This window comes from Symphalangus syndactylus, chromosome 13 (assembly GCF_028878055.3).
Source record: "Symphalangus syndactylus isolate Jambi chromosome 13, NHGRI_mSymSyn1-v2.1_pri, whole genome shotgun sequence".
Classification (NCBI taxonomy): Eukaryota; Metazoa; Chordata; class Mammalia; order Primates; family Hylobatidae; genus Symphalangus; species Symphalangus syndactylus.
In genome coordinates, this window is record NC_072435.2 from 75,354,125 (window position 1) to 75,360,985 (window position 6,861).

Sequence of the window (6,861 nt, forward strand, 5' to 3'; positions counted from 1 at the left end):
GGCAGGAGTGAAAGTCATAGGGATAGACAGAGGCCTGAGAATGTAGGAGCTTACGGGCCATAACAAAGACTCTGGATGTAGATGGTACTTGCTACTCTGATCCAGTTCTAAAATGCCAGCTCTCTGTGTTCAAGGTTCAGAGGGTTAAGAAAGAATGAATCAGAGATAGGACTTTGAGAGCTCAGGGAGTGGATTAAACAGATGAGATAACAATGCTAAGGCTCTGGCCAAACTCACATCCCACAGTGCAACCACACCCTGCTTAGATTTCATTTCTGTCTTTAAACTGGAGTTTGAGCAGAATGGGAATGGAGTTTCAAACTGCCTCCTTGTGAGAATTCTCTTCTGATCTCTTTCCACTGTGTGCCTGGGCAGGGAAAATGGAAGATCGGCACAAGTGAGTGTGAGATCAGAAGAGAATTATGCATTTGCATTTCTCTGATGGCCAGTGATGAGGAGCATTTCTTCATGTGTTTTTTGGCTGCATAAATGTCTTCTTTTGAGAAGTGTCTGTTCATGTCCTCTGCCCACTTTTTGATGGGGTTGTTTGTTTTTTTCTTGTAAATTTGTTTGAGTTCATTGTAGATTCTGGATATTAGCCCTTTGTCAGATGAGTAGGTTGCAAAAATTTTCTCCCATTGTGTAGGTTGCCTGTTCACTCTGATGATAGTTTCTTTTGCTGTGCAGAAGCTCTTTAGTTTAATGAGATCCCATTTGTCGATTTTGGCTTTTGTTGCCATTGCTTTTGGTGTTTTAGACATGAAGTCCTTGCCCACGCCTATGTCCTGAATGGTATTGCCTAGGTTTTCTTGTAGGATTTTAATGGTTTTAGGTCTAACATATAAGTCTTTAATCCATCCTGAATTAATTTTTGTATAAGGTGTAAGGAAGGGATCCAGTTGCAGCTTTCTACATATGGCTAGCCAGTTTTCCCAGCACCATTTATTAAATAGGGAATCCTTTCCCCATTTCTTGTTTTTGTCAGGTTTGTCAAAGATCAGATAGTTGTAGCTATGCGGCATCATTTCTGAGGGCTCTGTTCTGTTCCATTGATCTATGTCTCTGTTGTGGTATACCATCTCACACCAGTTAGAATGGCCATCATTAAAAAATCAGGAAACAACAGGTGCTGGAGAGGATGTGGAGAAATAGGAACACTTTTACACTGTTGGTGGGACTGTAAACTAGTTCAACCATTGTGGAAGTCAGTGTGGCGATTCCTCAGGGATCTAGAACTAGAAATACCATTTGATCCAGCCATCCCATTACTGGGTATATACCCAAAGGACTATAAATCATGCTGCTATAAAGACACATGCACATGTATGTTTATTGCGGCACTATTCACAATAGCAAAGAGTTGGAACCAACCCAAATGTCCAACAACGATAGACTGGATTAAGAAAATGTGGCACATATACACCATGGAATACTATGCAGCCATAAAAAATGATGAGTTCGTGTCCTTTGTAGGGACATGGATGAAACTGGAAACCATCATTCTCAGTAAACTATCGCAAGGACAAAAAACCAAACACCGCATGTTCTCACTCATAGGTGGGAATTGAACAATGAGAACTCATGGACACAGGAAGGGGAACATCACGCTCCGGGGACTGTTGTGGGGTGGGGGGAGGGGGGAGGGACAGCATTAGGAGATACACCTAATGCTAAATGACGAGTTAATGGGTGCAGGAAATCAACATGGCACATGGATACATATGTAACAAACCTGCACATTGTGCACATGTACCCTAAAACCCTAAAGTATAATAAAAAAAAAAAAAAGAAGAGAATTATGCAGCTGATACTCTAGTTAAAAGGAATTCTAGCATTCACCCCTACTCCAAAGTTATCAGTGGCTATTTCTGCCAATGCAAAGGTTGACAGTGCAATGCTATACTGATTTGCTCTTCATTTTAACAGAAAGCATATTTCTATAACTTAAAGATATAAAGTCAAACAGAAGACCCTACATATTGTGATCTCTTAACTTGTCCTGATAAGTTGATCTTTTGGAAAGCATTGAATAATTTACCCTGCTTAGAAAAATATTCACTATTTGCTTTAAATGGTAGGCTTAAGAGTGATTTTTCTTTCTTCCATATTTTCTTTGTTGAATGGTAATTCATTGTACGGCAGAAAAAAGAAAATTCATTTAAGTGAAAAAGACATTTGTAAATATTTTGTATCAAAAACATCTATATTAGAAATGGATGCAAGCAAATGACTATACTCAGGTTTGGGGTTGGCAGAACAGAAGAATAGAATAGAATAGAATAGAATAGAATAGAATAGAATAGAATAGAATAGATAGAATAGAATAGATAGAATAGAATAGATAGAATAGAATAGAATAGAATAGAATTTTGAGAACTTAGATATTCTTTTAAATTATCCTGACTTTTTTAACATGAGAAAATTAAGTTTGAAGAAGTTTGGCTTAAGTTTATCTTTCAAACTTTGCATGAAAATTTAGGTAATCTATTCTATTTGTTAAGTAATCTGTTCTGTTTTAACTTTTAGTTATCCCTGCTGTCAAAGGTAGTCATTTTATTGTGATTATATTTTTTGTAGATGTACAAAAATCTGGAGGATGGTATCTCCCATGGGGTTGGTTATAGTATTTTGGGGAGAATTAGCCAGTCATTTATTTCATAAATACAGGTCTATATCTATGTCTACGTTTACATCTTACCTATATTTTAACTCTAATTCACATAAAGAAATGTATTTAATATTGAGACTGCACATACACACACACTTAAAACAAAAGTTTCTTTCTTTTCTTCTTTGTTTTTGAATTCTATTTTATTCTTTTCTGTTTAATTAAACTTCTGGTCCCAATCCACTGAAATGATTTTATAACCCACTTTTGGGTCTCAACTCACAGTTAGAAAAGAAAGTATGATTTTGAAAAAAAATTCTTTTGGATTGAGAACTAAAATTTAAGCTATTAGCTAATGATGAAATCCATAATGGCTGTAAAGGGAAGGTGGGGATTATTTTGGGATCATAGTTCTAGGCTTTGGTGGTTGCTATCATGGAATGAGTTTATTCTCTACTCCTGGACCTGATGGCCAACGGCCATAAGTTTGACCATAAGTATGTCTTTTTTCTTGGTGCCATTGATTAGCTTAACTGGCCTTGCAGTACTAGCAAAAATAGGTCACAAGTTCTTGAACCACTCGCGCTATACTATGAGCCATAAATATTTGCTTATAGCTTTATACTTTAGGTTTCATTAGGCAGACAGAGAGTGAAATTGAGAGCAAAGTTCATTACTGAATTTATACTTGAGATTCAATCATCAATCCAAAGTTCACTTAGAACTTTCAATGAAACTGTGAAGGCTTTAATCCTGTCCAATACATTGAAGTCCACATAAATCCCATATAAGTTAATTATTTTGAATAGATCTGTAGCTTAAATATCTCAGAACACATACCATCCTTTTTTTACTCTGTATCCCTCAGGCAACAGCAATGTGTTGAAACTCATTGTAGGGGATAGCTTTTGTTCTTGCCAACTGAATATCCATGAAGTCTATCCATGAAGTAACTTTCCTCTTGAGTACCATCCACCTCTTCCCCTTCTCAGTCTTGCAGTGTAAGTCATGAGGATAGGGACCAATTCTCAGAACTGTTTGCTGGATTTTTGCAGTACACCCACCCCCACCCCCCGCTGCCTCCCTCCCTGACACCCACTGTCATTGCACTTGAATCCTAAGGCATCCTCAACCTCACTCCAGCCTTCGGGGCCAATATTGAAAAGAGGCGAGAGTCGTCTAAAGAATTCTATGATGCAGCATCATGATTTTTGTTCCTAAATTGGTTTCTGACTTTGTGCCTCAGTTCTAATGATGCGTTATCCACCTTGATAGCTAGGTCCTGTCACTATATGTAACTTATCTATTCTCTGAAAACCTGACATTTTGCCTTACTCTTATTTGGTACTAGAGATTTAGATTATGACTGCATCAGTTGTCTGACTTCGCTGGTACTACTGACCTGATTTACTGGCTCTCTTTATTTTTCTGTAAACTCTTGGGAAACTGGTCTATAGTCACTAGGCATCTAATGATTAAGAGTGTTCCAGGCTAGGTGCAGTGGCTTATGCCTGTAATCCCAGCACTTTGGGAAGTCAAGGTGGGAGAATCGCTTGAGGCCAGGAGTTTGAGACCAGCCTAGGCAACAGCAAGACCCCATCTGTGACTTATTTCCTTGTAAAGAGCACCTGAGGAACTACTTTCCTATGCTACCCCAAATTGTCTGTTGCAATGTTCCAGATACTGACTACTGCCAACTCACTGGGACATCTCTGTAGATGAGTTGAATCTGAATGTCTGCCCCACTTCTGTAGATGAGTCTCTTCCTAGAGGCTAACCCTTACTCCCTCTTTTTTTCCTGCTGCTGACTGGAACATAGCTGGTAGAGTCTCAAGACATGTAAGACTAACTTTTTATTGTCTTTCCCCATGTCTAACAGGGCATCTTGTTCAGAAAATAGTTGAATAAGCATGGCCATTTGAAAATTAGTATCAGATTTCACTTTGTTTGAGGGGTCAGATTGATTTACAAAATGAAAACTTGTATCTTGATATGTTTTAAATGAGAAAAACTTGAGAATAATGAGTCTACTTCTTCAAAATTTATTATGAAATAAAATGTCAAAAGTTCAAGTTCAGAATGATGTATATTTAAATGCAACATCCGACTTGTTTCATTTTGGTGCTAACAACTTTTGAGTATGTTCCACGAAACCTCAAACAGCTTTTAAACTGTGTCTTTAATTTTGCTATTAAACTATTTCAGAGACTACAAAGAAAGAAGGAAAGACATAAAGAGATAAAGAAAAGGAAGGAAAGAAAGAAGGAAGGAAGAATGAATGAAAGAAAAAAGGAAACACAGAGAAAAAAAGAAAACAGAAAGAAAAAAAAGAAAAGAAACCAATTGGGTTCCTTTATAAGTCCCCTGATGGGTCTATTAGTCTCTGGGATCCTAACTCTATTACAAACACAATATTTGGGAATTTATTTTGAAAGAACTAGAAATTGGGTTTAACTAACAATATTATGTGTCAAGTTTCAGTTGCCAAAATCATTCTGTCCATAGAGAAAAAAACTATATTGTTTTGCTTCCTAAGGAAATGCATTGAATTTGGAGTATGATGACTGAAAGTACATTGTGTTGGAAAGTTAAATGCAAGTTTACCAAATGCACTTGGCATTGAAAATTTTTCTAAATGTTCTTTGTGGATTTGGATATACAACATTGGCACCCCCCCACCTCTTTTATTTCTTTTATCTTCTTTTTTCTTCCTTCCTTCCTTCCTTCCTTCCTTCCTTCCTTCCTTTCTTTTTTCTCATTTTTCTTTCTTTTTTTCTTCAGATAAGCTTATCAGCCTTGCATAGGGATGTTTTCTGTGTCTGGGTCCTAAAGTTGCAAAATAGATTTAGCTGTGAGGGAGTCAACGCAGAAGGAAAACAGTAAGATAGAATGCAGAACAAAATACTGCTATAATTGCTTTAAACGCAGCATCACGAGCTATTTGCATTTTTGCCAATTTGCTTAATTAAGCAACAGAATATTAAAAGTAGCTTTCAAGGGCCTCTCTGTCTCAGCCCAAAGGCAGACATGCAAACAAATAATTAGGATATAATGTAATGGCAAATCATAGTGGAATGAGAGACAAATTGTCTCCTGGATAAGTGAGTCATGAAGGCTTCAACAGTATAAGTGATGTTTGAACTATGTCTCAAAGGGTGATAAGAATGTGCTGGATGGAGAGGAAAAGAAAGGCATTGTAGGGCAGTGAATAGCTAGAGCAAAGGCACTGAGCTGTGAAAGTGCAGGGCATGTTGAGGGAAACAGTGAATGACCTGGTGTGGTTCTAGAAATATACTATGTTGGGAAACATATACTATGTTGGGAAAAGGGTTCTTGGCATGACATGGCTAGAAAGATAGATTGGAATCAAATGATGAAGAACCTTATATGTAGATCATATGATTTTGGACTTGATCTCAGGGTCCTCTGAAGTTTTTTTTTAATTCACCATAAGTTTAATATTAAGAATACATATTTTTTTGTCATAGTGAAATAGGCCTTTTGGAGAAGGGCCATCTGGGAGTAATTGATTTCTCTGCTGAACTCGGCCATTATTTATACTTTTTCTGAGGTTTCTAACATGATAATATTTCCTTCCATTTATCTACCACCATTCCAATATTGTTCCATTGCCCACTAGTTGTGATCTCCACACATTCATCAAAGATTCATAAAGGGATCAGATCACCACAGTATTCCTTTGGCATGTCTGACACAACTTAATTTTAATGACAACTTCTTGTCCATAATTTTTTCTCTCCAGGAGGGTGAGCTTTGCTCGTGCTATCTACTCACCAGGCTCAGAGCTGCCTTGAAATAGAATTTGCAGCCTCCCTCATGTGCCTGTGGTATCATCAAAGGTTTTTAAGCAGAGGAAGCTGCCACTTTCTGGGTCATTACCACCTCTCCCTCATGCTCTCTAACCCCACCTAAGCAGTATATTATATGAACTTTTTATCTCCCACTACTATTCTTCCCAAACTCTCACAGCTTCCTTAATACCCAGCCAATTGCCAACATCCTCTTTCTTCAAGCAACTGGTGATTAGCATTGCTTCCCAGAATGTATTTGATCCTTAGAACGTCCATAGTTTTTAAAAATCTTACTAACCAGGCAGTTAACATCCTTCTCATGGTCATCCACGGCTTGGTGGCCTTGGACATATGACCTCCATGTCAATTCAAGCAAGATCTGCACCCCATTAGAGATTAGACTAACTTTTAACAAATATTTATCGAATACCCATTATGTGA

At 37.5% G+C, this 6,861-nt stretch overlaps 1 pseudogene; it reads right to left on the bottom strand.

The window, feature by feature from the left end:
• Nucleotides 1-6,163: 6,163 nt before the first annotated feature.
• Nucleotides 6,164-6,400, bottom strand: LOC129460829 (small nuclear ribonucleoprotein G-like; annotated as a pseudogene).
• Nucleotides 6,401-6,861: the final 461 nt, after the last annotated feature.